A 13,725-nucleotide genomic window follows, 5' to 3' on the forward strand; every position below is an offset into this window, starting at 1 on the left:
TGTAGAAGTTGAGAATAATATTGGCACAGTACCAATATGGAGGTGTGTGTGTGTAGGTGTGTTTCACAGTTGACCTGACTCTCCACTACACATTATCAGTAGTCACAACTGTTCAACAGTAAACAATAGATTACAGTTCACTCTGCTCGCTCTGCCTCTCACTCAGTTCTTCTCAAACAGGCTTTACAGGCATGAGACGCCTGAGTGTCTGTTCCCAAAGCAAATGGTGGTTCTCTCTCACTCTCCTAAACACACACACACACACACACACACACACAAACACACAAGCAGATACACACGCACATTCACAAGCACTCCGTTAGTCCCTAACCTCTGTGTGATTGGTTCTGAGTTGAGGTTGAGCGGAGTCAGTGAAGCTGTGATGGATGGCCACAGAGCTACAAGGGAGGGTGTGAGATTTGTACGGTGTGTGTGTGTGTGTGTCCAACCAAGAGCGTCAAATTTTTATTGATGGCTTAATTAAGTCTTTTTTTCTGTATCAGCCTCTTTTTCACTTGTGTTTATGCAGTTGTGCAAATGTTTGTGAGTATGTTTGTGTGTGTGTGTGTGTGAGTGTGTGTGCACGCTTGTGTGAATGTGTGTGTGTATTTGTGGAGACAGAGAAAAGGGTTGAAATGAGGGAGGAGCAGGTATTGTGTGTGCACTGCAGTGTGACAAAATGGGAGTGAAATGGAACAGCAGGTTTAAAAAAGAGAGGGGATTGGATTTCGGCGCAACACGGCCCTCTGGGTCAGAGAGTGAAAGAGAGATAGAGGGATGGAGGCACGGAGAGAGAGAGATGATGCAGGGAGCGAGAAAGAAAGAGAAAAATGCTATAAAACCTGTACGAAAATTTTTTTACAGAAACAGGAAAATGGGGACAGCGCAGGAGATAGAGGCTGGGAGGAGAACAGGGGTTAAAGGGAAAGAGATGGAGAAAGGGTTAGGACAAGTAGTGAGTGGGTTATGGAAAAATGAACAGGATGGCAGAGTGTAAAAGAGAGGGAGGAGGTAGAAAATGTTCATTCAAGTGATACAGTAGTGGGCTGACAGTCAATTTGCTCTTTACCTTCTCTGCAATCTTGAATAATACGAGGAGGAAAAAAACCTTTGACCTTCACCTTTAACATTCTTGTCTATACACACATACCTGGTGTATTTGTTAAAGTTGAGTTATTTCCAACTTCTCAAAGAGAAACTGGATTTAAAAACAGCAAGTACTGTTTCACAACTCAACTTTAAGTTTTGATGACTACTAATCCTGCAGGCAGAGGTGGAAAATTAAGCATTGCAACAAACACAAAATGCTTCGCCGAGGGCTTGTTTCCAAGGTAATGTGTTTACAGTGTTTGTTTTTATCACAAATTACCAAGCCAAGTTTGGAAAAAAAAAATATTGTGATAAAATTCTGACTCTGATGGTGTTCTGTCGCTGCTTTAGTGAGATGTTTGTTTGGATTTTTGATCACAAACCCACACAGTCATGAGTCAGTTTCAGAACAATTATTTAAATGCAGCTGATTTACCTCAGCTAAGTGTTAAAATCTGTTGCAAAACAGCTGTAGAACCCACACTGAAATTCAGTCACATATATAAGGTATATATCCTTGAAAATCACCAATCTTCAAAATAAAAAAGAACTATTTCTCTATTTTTATTTTCTCTATGTTCAAATTAGTTTTTCTCCATAGGTCTCTTAGTTCCTAGTCTTTTCTCCTTCCTTTTTTTTTTTGTCCTTCGCTGTTTTGACCCTCCATCCATTCTTCCTAAAGTTCCTCCACTCATTCTTCTATGGCACCCACCATTCACTGTGTCTGGGGCTTTGCTGTGTTGTCTAAGCAACAATACAATACAGTGCTTATGTAAAGCTTGCCTATGTGAGACATAAACAATCCATTTTATATCTGATAATCTTTCTACACACATACTTTAAGCATTCAGTCAAAATAAACACAAAAAACACATGAGGTTATAAACAGTGACGACCATTTCATTTGTTTTCCTATCCTGTAGATATGTAATCTGACCAGATTTGTTCATTCATCAACATTTAGTCTGTCCTTACGCAGCTTGTCTAATGCATCTGACCCTTTCTCATTCGGGTTTCTTGATTTAAAATGTTAATCACTGCTGCATCAGGCTGTCGCCACATTTTAGTAAGGGAACCACAGAAACCTCAGATGACCCACAGCCGGCTGCATGTAACATCATTGCAGAATTCACTTACACTGCTGCCAACCTGATAATATTATGCATGCTATGAATGGGAGGAAGCTGCAGGTCTGTTTTGTGGTCCAGAACCAGAACCTGGTCTCTGGGGAACCTGGTGATGGCACCCCTGGTCTCACCTGCTGCCGTCATTAGGACACTGTGGACACTGTGATTCCCACATTTCACTTTGCTGTTTTTCCAATAAACACCCTAGATTACAAAAGATGTCCCAGTAGCATGTCCCACCTCAGCAGAGGGTTTTCAGAGGTGGGAAGTGAGAGGAAAAGCTAACATTGTCCACACAGAATGCTGAGGTGGAGGATGGATGGAAGTGCTGAAAATACACTGCAGGGGAGCGGTGTGGGCGAGGTGTTCAGCAAGATGAGGATCACTGGCAGGAGGGCCAAATGTTAGAGAGGACGAATGGGATAAAGCTGGTTTCCAGCAGGTTTGACTGACACAAGGACCAAAACCACTAATCCCCAATTGCTCAGTAAATAGTGAATAATAAGGGGATTTGTGTAAACGCATCTGTCTACATTAGTACATTATATATATATATATATAAATGTGTATCCATCTACATTCAACTCCATCCCCACATTAAAGGTTGCCTGGTGATATTTTATGTTTCTTACTGTCAGCCAGTCCCATGAAAAGACCAAAACCAACAATAAATTTCTCTTGAAAACAAGTGCTCTCTCTGTAGCCAACGCCTGATAAATCTAATTCCTCTGTGCTGTCAACCTTCATTGTTTTTCAAAAACAATTTAATTTGAACAACAATTAAATTTCAGTGAGCCACAACATTGCATTGGGTGACACACTCCTTCATTGCGATGAAAATGGATGCTATAATTAGTTTTGAGTCAATCCCATATATACATACCTCGTCCTGTTGTGCTAAGTTCTCAGTACCAGATCCACAGTTAAATACAGCATAACTGTAGTGAAAAAATAAATAAATAAAATAAAAACATAGCTATATATTTGCAACAAGTTTTTATAGCTGTACATCCTTGGTAGGAACCGATACACATTTAATTGTATTTGTTGACATTATCAGAGTTATAAAATATTGCCAGCCTCATCCTTTAAAAATTCTTCTTGGGAAGACTTGGAGACACTTGATGATAAATAGTATATTTATGCATCCTGCATGTATTTTGCAATTAGAAACTGGCTGCATTTTGTGGTTAATCAACAATAAACTACACATACATACAAGTTCAATGTTGCAGTTTGTGTTATGGTAAACTGTAATTTACATTTATTTTACTGCTCCAGTGATCAAAGAAGATTTATTTTATCTCATTAAAATGATGTAACATTAGCATCAGAATTTCCAGGCAGATAACTGATGCCTCCATGTCTGAGGGGACATGTTGTAGCGCTACACAACATTACCTACATAAGATTCCTTCATCCTGTAATGGACCTCGCTTATGGCAGCTCTGTCATCCAGAATGAGAATATAGATTTCAATAAGGCAATGTAGCTTCAACCAGCATGAAAATGTCCTGCGCCTGCCAGTAATTATAGGTTATATGATCCCCAATGAACATTAAAGTAATTGCAGGCAGTTTTGCCCATTCTGAAAAAATGGAAGGTCCAGATGATCCAGAATAATTTCTGTGAGAGGTTCTGGTATGATGCTATAAAGTAGAGTAAATACGGTAATCGTGTGAGTAATTTTGGCAGTTCATTGGGACTTTAAACAGCAAAGTGTTAAAACCATGATGTTATTCACATGAAGGGCACTGTAGTAACTTACAACGCCAGACACAATCGGCCATCTTGACAGTTCTTTAATTCTATTGGTTGTCTGTCAGTAAAGGTAACGGTAAAGGGGCGGGTCGTAAACGCGACCGGCGGCAGTGAGAAGCTAGTTGGACGTAAAAATATGGCTATGACTGAGGAACAGGAATATGTCAATAACTTTGGTTGAAGTTATATCACCGGGCTGAGGATGTATTGTAATTGTATTCTAAAATGTAACAACGAAGTCTGTTTTTAGTTTTAGTGCTAATCGTGATTAGCGTGTTAGCATGCTCGCAAGTATGCACGTGCCGGAAAGCCTAACTTCCCCCGCTTCTGTGTTACTGCACATTGGTATACGGAGTTGTGTCGAGCTTTTGGTTAACAAAAGTGACTGAGGAAAAGGATATTAGCATTCGCTACATAGAGAGGAGCAGGTAACTCTCCCTGGACTCTGGGAGCAGAAGTTGGCTCCTGCCTGCTTCAGCTACGGTCAGAGCTGTCGACTCCAGCCAGAGCACCATGTTGAACTGTGCAGCCTCCAACCTGAAACCCACCCACACGCCTTCCTCACCTGGCCATCTGTCACTTGCTTCAGGCCCGTGCTTCAGGCAGCATCACATGGACTTGTGAGTAACAGCCAACACTGCACATACACTTCATGCTGGTAGTTTGAATTTTATTGAAATTTAAAGGACATTACTGTTGTTGAGGAAGTATTGTACGCATGAGCATGTGGGCCCCTTAGCTGAAAACTACAATTAAAAGTACCCAGGGCAATGCCCATAGAGGTACAATACAGTATCTGGCCTCTCATGAATCTGTAGTTCTGGTGGAAATGTGATGTTAAGCACTCTATTCTGCTCTGACTTGATGGTTGGTTTTCTATGTGTCCACTGCTGCAAGACACACCAGCAATGGTGGCGATTTGTTATGAGTTATCTATTTATTTATTGTTAACTTGTTGAAGACACATAGTAGAGAAAGCAGAGACTGTGACAATCCTGGATTGGAGAAGTAAACAAATCTGTGCTTCAATTTCCACTGGAGTCAAGATGTTCACAGTTGGTTTTGCCTGGCTCTCGCTTGCCCTGTCGCTGATATTTGCATTAAGTTGAGACTTTCTCTCCCCTGTGGTATAGCTGGGTGTTTTTTGAGTCTTAAACCCAGGGAGTGTGTGCAGAGCCAGGACACACAATAAATAGCCGATGTTACTGTCCCAGCCTTTTGAATCCTTATGTGTGATCATATCGTTAGACAGTAAAGCTTAGCTCGCTCCATGGTCATGCCACATTTACGTAAATTTTGAACGAGTACAGATTTTTTGATATTCCTGTTTGCTGATGAAAGCATGGACTGTGCTTGAAAATTTCCATTAAGTGGACCTTGTGCTAAGAATCTGAATCTACAATGAGCACAGCAGTCAGTATGCTTATTGTATTAGGTGGATGTCATATATAAAATACAGTGCAGTCGTAAAAGCCTCAGGAGACAGGCTCTGAGAAGTTGAAAATAGAAAAGTTGACTGTGTTGGCGAGGATGCCAGCCAAGCTGTAAAAGCCTTTTGGATGCAATGAGGCCATCTTGTTTTCTGATTACAAACAATACAGACTCCCTTCAGTAGGTGAAAACAGAAGCTTTTGTGTTATTTCCTGCCGTTGCTTTGTTTATATGTGTTTGTGTGTGAGTAGGAGCATACATACGTTTACCTCCGTATACTCTGTGTGTGTGTGTGTGTGTGTGTGTGTGTGTGTATGACACAGTGTGTTCTTTCCCTGGAGAGAGATCCTGCCTCCAGCAGAGTCAGAGGGGCTGACAGATGACCACAAGGTCACTCGTCTCTCTGATCTGTGATCCTCTCAGGAGACGCTTACACACTTGAGGGGAATTTCCTACTGTTTTTTTTTCTGTCTTTCTGTTCTCTCCATCTTTACTCTCTACTGCTGATTTCTTCTATTCCTCTGTAGAGGATGTCTCATTTCACTTCTTTTCTTTGTTCTCTTATCGTTTGCTCTTCTCTCTTCTTTCTGCACCTTTTACACCTTACTCTCTTCTCAGCCAGTCTCCTCTCCTTCCCTGCTCTTTTTACAACTTCTCACATATCTTTCTCTCTTTTTGTGTCTTTGCTTCTCACATGATCTCTTGCTACGTCACCGTCTATCTCTCTTTCCCTCTCTGATTCATGATCTCCCTGCAGACTATGGGGATTATAGCATTATTGCTAGATATTAGGCAGGATTCCTCCAGGACTTCTTGCCACATTATTTGAGACTTCTGACTTGTTAAAACAGTCAGGACAAAAATGCTTTTTCAAATTAGCCTTTTATTCAGAATTTGTAACCACTGTCAACTGCGTTATGGTTGCTTGAGGACACGAATCAACATAAAATCTATTGCAAATATCCTGTAACATAACATTGTAGCCTGCAAAAACAGGCTTTGGATTGAGATTGGTATCTGGTGATATGTGATGTAATGTGTTGCGTGTTTACATCGTGTGCTTAACATGGCATTATGTGGTATAATTCCTCATCTCAGCCTTCTAATCCATGATCTCCCCGCAGACTAAAGAGATCGTTTTAATACTGGAATCTTTGTATCGTATGTATTCCGGATGTGTGTGCACATAGACCGGTGAGAGGCTGATGAGGAAGAAAAGGATAACAGAGTTTGGGAAGTATCCAGTGATCCCTGTTCTAAATCCTTGAAATTATCAGTTGTGATTTTCCTTGATCAATGAGTTTTGTAACAGGTCTTAGCCAGCTTCTCTTCTGAAAAGAAAAACAAAACAAAAAAACAAGTCAGTTTTCCAAACAGCATCCACAGCACGAGAGTTCAACATTTCTAACGACAGAAGAGAAAACCTTGGCTCTGTTGGTGCCTTGCACAGCAGCTTGAAAACATTTGGTTAGAGGTTTCTGCACTTTGCCCAGCATCCTTTTAAAGTCAGCTTCAGCAGTTTTTGTAGTTGTCAGTGCTGCCAAAATTGCTGTCTTTGCAAAACCATTTTCATTCAGTACAGATGCTCAACAGATGGCCCGGGCTGTTGCAAAGATCACTTAGCACCAGGGTACCATTTTGTCCCCACTCAGATGCAGATTGATGCTGGAATCACATCTTGCTCTGAATTCTGTTTATCTTTTGAGTATCTTTTTTAAATTAACGTCATGGTAATGAAATAAATCCCGAACCACAATTTTCCATGTTAATTTGTGTGTGATATTTTCTGTATTACAAGAAACAGACACACTCTTTCAGTCAGTCTGTCACCGTGGACAGAGTATTAAGCCCATAATGTTTTATTTCTAATAGTCTGGAGTCGTATCATCTAAATGCATTTTGGAAAGACAGATAAAAAATACAAGGGTGTTTTTTTTTTTAATCCTTCTCTTGCTCTTTCTTCTGTCTTGCTTCTTCCATAATCTTGTGCTGCTTAGAAACCCATTTCAAGGCGACAGAGAGTTTTATCCCAGATATTAAAGTTTCACCAAGCTATTTGTAGTGTTTTTCCCATGCTGGGTCGATGTCACCATCACTGGCCACACACACCATCTAAAAGCTGTTTTCTGGATTGATTTTACATGAGGTCTTCAGTCTGAATCAATCAGATTCCAACTTGTAGCCGCAAATGGTGTATGTCCACTTCTACTGTATGTGTTTCACTGTTACAGTGGACAGATTTAGAGCTATTTCATAGTCCAACCATACAACTCCTGTGTGCCTTTTTTCTAACATACCTGCTTATCAAGTTAGTCCTAAATTAGCTGCACCCCACTGTCCAGCAGATGTTGGATGTAAAATAATTTGAATTATATTTTTTCATTTGAACAAGCAAGCAGCAGCTGTAATCAGATACCCTATAGCTACTGTAAGATCCTACAGGAACAAAAAACAATCTTGTAGGAGATTGGACTGCCCATCCTTCTTCCTATAAAAGAGGAAGAGGTTGGATGGGGAGGGGAGACGGAGGAGCTGTGAAAATAAAAATGATTAACAGAAGAAGATTAAGATAGGAAAGAGGAAGATAAAAAATATAATTAAATTGGAGGAAAAAACTACATAGGCCCACTGTCCCATTCTCTTCCTCATGTTCACACACAATTCTTACTTCTCCCTTGCACACCTTCTAAATTTTATATTTGTGGCACAAATATGCACACAGACTTATATTGATGCGTACATGCAAACAGCTCATGCAATTGTTTAGAATAACTCTTAGTTATGTATTTAATAATGTTTTTTAGTATCCTTGATAGTTCTGCTCCCTATTTTGTTCATGTTATTATTTTCATTATGTGTTTCTTTATTCACTTACTGTATTCCATTTTATTTCTCTCTCTGCTACCCAAATATACCCTGTGTCACACAATTTTTATGTCTATTCTCTGAAAAAAACTAACCAAAAAAACAGCTTCTTTTCCCAATTAATGGCCTGAGAAAGCTTGAATATGCCTCTATAAACCAAATTAAAAATACAAAAATACTATTCCCTTAACCACATACTATGCAATTATTCGGTATGCTACAAAAATACATTAATTTCAGATTCCTTTTAAAGTACCATTAAACATGCTGTTTCCTACTGGTTCACGCCAGCTTATTGTTATTGTTCATGCTGATAGGGAGGGCAGGTGTCATCAGGATTCTTTAGACAGAAAAAAACAAGTCTGAAAGCACTTCTCTGTTTAAATAATTGCCTCTAAGGCCTAATAAATAAATAAGTAATCAGTAGACTGTGCTACCTCATTAAAAACAGTGAAAAACTAAAAGGGACAGGACAGAGAAATCTAGTGTTTTAGCAAATCCAGTTTGGCCTCAGTGATCCTTTGCGCTCTCCATATAATATTGAAGAATGTTCCAGATTAGGAAGCTGACAGCATCTAACTGACCAGCTGCAGTAACCCCTCCCCTCTGCCTTCACAGCCAATGGAGCAGCATAGATTAATGACCCCTCAGACCCTTGGCCAATCACCAAACTCACCTCTCATCTCCAGCGAGGGATGCCCTTGAGCAAACTCATATACACACATTCAAGCAGGGATATACACACACACACACACGCATGGCACTCACAAACACACACAGCTACACACTCACCACTTAATTCAGCCTCCTCTGAGTGCAGCGGGCCGCTCAGAGCTGATGTTTATGGTTTCTCTGAACCTGCAAATCACCGTGGTTACGGCTGGGCAGATTTATGACCGTGGCCCTGTCTACCGGCCCTTAGACAAACCATGGATCACCCACACACGCTCACACAGTCACAGGCACACATGCGGTCTATATTGGAGATGATACACATGCTCAGACAGCATAAAGGCTCTTTGTTGTAGTTTGTGGCTGACTGTCATATGCAAAGTGACCCAGTCTGTGTGTGTATGTCTGTCAGAGAAGATGCATTATGTTCACCTTGCTATTATATTTTAGCATCACATCTAACCTCAGCTCAGTAAATGCTGTGAAGAAATAGTAAATCATTCACAATGTCAGATTTAAAGCTGATAAATATGCAAATTTTGAGTCAAATGAATCTCAGCAGTATCGCTTTTTATTAGAAATGGGACTCCCAGAGGACACTGTGCAATTTTGAGTGTTAGCCAGGTGTCTCATCATTGAGCTTTTGTTATAACTGGACTAGTCTCTGAAGCACCAGAAATGAATGTGTAGACCCTTACAGGATTTTTGCAGTTTATTTTGACATTTCTACAGCCAAAAAAGGGTCCATTTTCAGCAACTTAATAATTTTTTTAATTTCGGGTATAAACGTAAGGCTTTCAACAAATTTGCAAGTTTAAAGGGGGTCTGTGTTTGTGCCAGTGCATCATGGTGCATAGTGGGGATTTGCCCCAGGAAAAATAGCATTTTCATCAGGTTTTTTTTCCTCACCTGTGTCCATTTTGTTTTTTGATGACTCATCACGACCTTGGCTGCACTTATGTGGGAGGAGAGGCACAGTCGGGGAAGTGTCAGTAACAATCAAGCAGTGCATGCTTGCTGATTCAGACCACGTGTGGGCAGACCAGCCAATTTCACTCAGATAAATTCCTGAGAAAAAGAAAATCCACAACGCTGTGTAATTGCAGTATGCATTATTGTTTTCTTACATAGAACTTACTCAGAGGCTGTTTTCTTTATAAATATCAGGCAGTGGTTGGTAGATGCCCCCCTCCTGTGGCCAGAAATTGTCCTCATGATTTGCTGCTGGTTTCTAATATTGTTGAACTGCTTCTTACATCGGCTGACCATTCTCATAGGACCAGAGAGGCACCAAATATGTTATTTCCTCAAAAACGCAACGTAAGCTGCTCTCACAAGTTTATTTACTGAAGGTGTGATGATTCTGCAACTCCCACACGACAGTAGGACATAAGTTATCTCTGAAGAAAAGCTAATCCGCTCTGGGCTGTTTTGTCTATCACCAAGGGGTCAGTGTGTCTTGGAATATCAAGCATTTTGCACTTTCTTTGATTGCCTGTAATGCAATAGACCTACTGACAGATTCTTTTAATCCCAGCTTGTTACAGTTCCTTGTTTGCTTGTACCACAGTTCATGAAAATAGTTCTGAGAGTCTGTTGAAGACAGGGGCTTCTTTTAGAGTTGAAGTCAAACTATTATTTGTGTTGTTTGTCAGTGATGTCACTGTGTTCATGGGAAGAGTTTTTCAGTCTCCACAGTCCCATATATTAATTCAGTATGCAGTAAAGTAGGTGCTTGCTGTGGACCAAATAACTCAGCTTTTTTCAGCAAACCCTGTCTTCATGTTTTATTCTTTTGACCAGCTCCTTACTGAATTTCATTGCTGTGCAAAGTAGTTTTTGATTTCATTAATCTTTTGTCTTTGTGTGTGGGTGTGTCTCAAAAGTCAACATTAAACACAACAGGCAAACAGCAATTTTGTTCCTGTGCACTGAAGCATTTGTGTTTCTAAAGAATGGTTATGTGCATGTGTGTGCAGTTGTACTATGTGTGTGGGTTTATATGCATACTCATATCTGCTTTTCTGTGTGTTTGGTCCAATGCGTTTGCATGTGAGAGACTGTTATCTTTGCCTTTCGTCTATATCATCAGCATTGCATCAGCAGAGCAGTGGAGTGTTTCTGAGAATAGTCCCAGAGTAGCTCTTCTCAATCCTCTTTCTTGAGGAACACAAAACTCTTGCCAAGGCCCTTGCATGCTTCGAAAATCACTGAAAGTTCATAAAGGCCTGATGAGTAACTCACATTTAACTCTTCAGATGTTTCTTGGAAAGAAGGAAAACCTTGATGGAATATGTTTGTATTAACTTCAGTTAATACAAACATATTCTTCCTCTTAGGGGGGAATGAGCATATAGAGCTACTTTTCCACTGTATCATATGCAACACATTACCCTGCAGCCTGTTGGCTAGTCTGTCTGCTCATTTGTGTGTGTGTAATTCTACTAAGCACTGTAGCCAGGGCAGGATTAGCTCAGTGTTTCTGTCACTAACATGCTTCATTAGTAAAGATGAACTCAGCCAAGCAGGCAGACAGACGCAGTCTGACAAAACAGCTGAACAAATGGAGAGTGTGCATAGAAGTGTGTGTGGAGACAGGTGGTGAATTTAGGGTTGGATAAGGTTGTGGCATCTCCAGCACTTATGGCAGATTTTATTAATTTAATTAAATACTGACAAAATTTTACCATCTTTAACAAGCATTTTAATACTCTACTTGCTGTATGTGAGGTAAAAAACAAAGCAAGACACAGGAAACATCTAGACTTTTGGTAGTGGTGAAGAGATCAGAGGTGGAGAGAAATAAGAGAGAAAGAAAATGTAAAACTAATGAATTTATGCTATGCTGTATCCACTAAGGAGAGCTAAAGATGAGGTAGTATGATAGAGTAAAAGGTAAAGATGTAGAGCAATGAATTGGATGTAAAGTTTTTAGCAGGACAAAGAGGAAAGAGGCTGATGGAAGTCCTGACTCAGAACAGGCAAAAAAAAAAAAAACTAGAGACAGTAGATAAATATAAGAAAGAGAAATCTGTGGGAGAGTGCTGCTCTAATGGATGACAAAAATGGGGGGCATGTTCACATCTGCTTTATAGAGAGAGCAAGATGGAGAGTAGGTGGTCTGAAAAAAAGAAGACAGAGGGATACACTGAGGAAAATAGGAAAATGACAACTTTGTCAAGGGATGAGTGTGAAGTTGATCTTCATCCAACATGATTGCACTCTTTCTATCAGAGACAGATACACAGTCAAAGCACACATCACAGAAACAGACATGGTGTCAGACTGCATTGCTTTTAAAAGGTTGTGAAGGATGAGAGAATGGTGTTAATGGCTCCAAAATGTTTTTAACACTCCCACACAAGTCAGACTCCTGCCTTCTCCATCTTGCTTTCACGGGTACAATTGTGAGGCCCCTGTTTGAAATTTAGGATGACGTAAAACGGTTGCCACAAAGTGGAGCTATGTCATTAAACTTGGAGGACAACTGAGAACGACACATCAAAGTAAGAGTGTGACGAGTAGGTATATTAATCTGTGTGAATTTTAACTGCATATGGGTGACATATGTAGACACTCTTTGAATTGTCCATCATTTAGCAAAATGTTTGTTTATATAATATATAGAGGTAGTGGGTGGTGATTCATTTGAATGCAGACACTATGTTGGACCTTTCAACTCAAATTCATCCAGAAGGATGTGTAATCCATGAAATTTAAAGCACCGCTGTAGTTGTCATTAGCATGCACCCTATGCATTAAGCAGGCTGTGCTTCCGAGGATAGGCAAACTATTCTTTCAGCTACCTCACCAGTTTGAGAAGCAACCTTTATGTTTGTGAGTGACGCAGGTGATCTGCTCCCTTGTCTTTCCATAGGTAGACTCATAGCCACTTGCCTCTCTACAGCTCTTGGTTTCAACTACTCATTTAGTTGAAGATCCAGTTGCTTTTCCAATACACTGAGCTATGCTAGCTACAGCTATAGCAACAGCTTGCTAATGAGCTGAAGAGGTAAAAGAAGACCAGTAAAACACAAACCTCCATTATTTTGTTAATAAGATACTTTATGTCCTGTTTGCCCATTCTAGTGTGTTTGGGCTAGCATCAAAATTGATGTTTCTCATTCTTCTGATGAGATTTTATTAGTACACTGCTTTGTTTCAAGAAAAAACCTTTTTCACTTAAGGCTTTTAGACTTAGCATAGCCGGAAAAGCTCAGTGCCATGTATTGTAACTTGCATTGCTTAATGGAACAGAGACATCATTTATTTTATTAGCAACACATGTGCTCTTCCTGCTTTGACAAGTCAAATGGTCTGCTGTGGGAAAACTCATTTCTTGTACAGGTGAAGTTTATTGTTGTCAAAGCCATCACTCTTCACTCTTCATCTTATTATTAAAGCTAAATGGACAGTAGCTCTTTCATACCCTTATGCAAAATTTCTGTCTGGAATAACCTATTGCCACTGCTATTTTATGGTGTTAAATTGGCAAACTACTGGAAATCCCCTCACTCAAAGCCTTTAACAGGTCTGCCTGACTTTAAATGATACCCCACCCAGAATCCATCTTCAGTTTCAAGTTCTGTGTTAAAATTTTAATAGCGACTGGGGACCGGTTTGGTTTAATTATGCTCCTTGTTACTGTCTTCATGTACTCTAGAGCTGGTTTCTACTTTATAGGAAAGACAGAAAAATGACAGTAAATTCACATTGAACATTGAACACAAAGTATGCAATTGCTAAGATTTTTTTTTTTTTGAAAAGTAACAGATGTTGA

This window comes from Lates calcarifer, linkage group LG21 (assembly GCF_001640805.2).
Source record: "Lates calcarifer isolate ASB-BC8 linkage group LG21, TLL_Latcal_v3, whole genome shotgun sequence".
In the NCBI taxonomy this organism is placed as follows: Eukaryota; Metazoa; Chordata; class Actinopteri; family Centropomidae; genus Lates; species Lates calcarifer.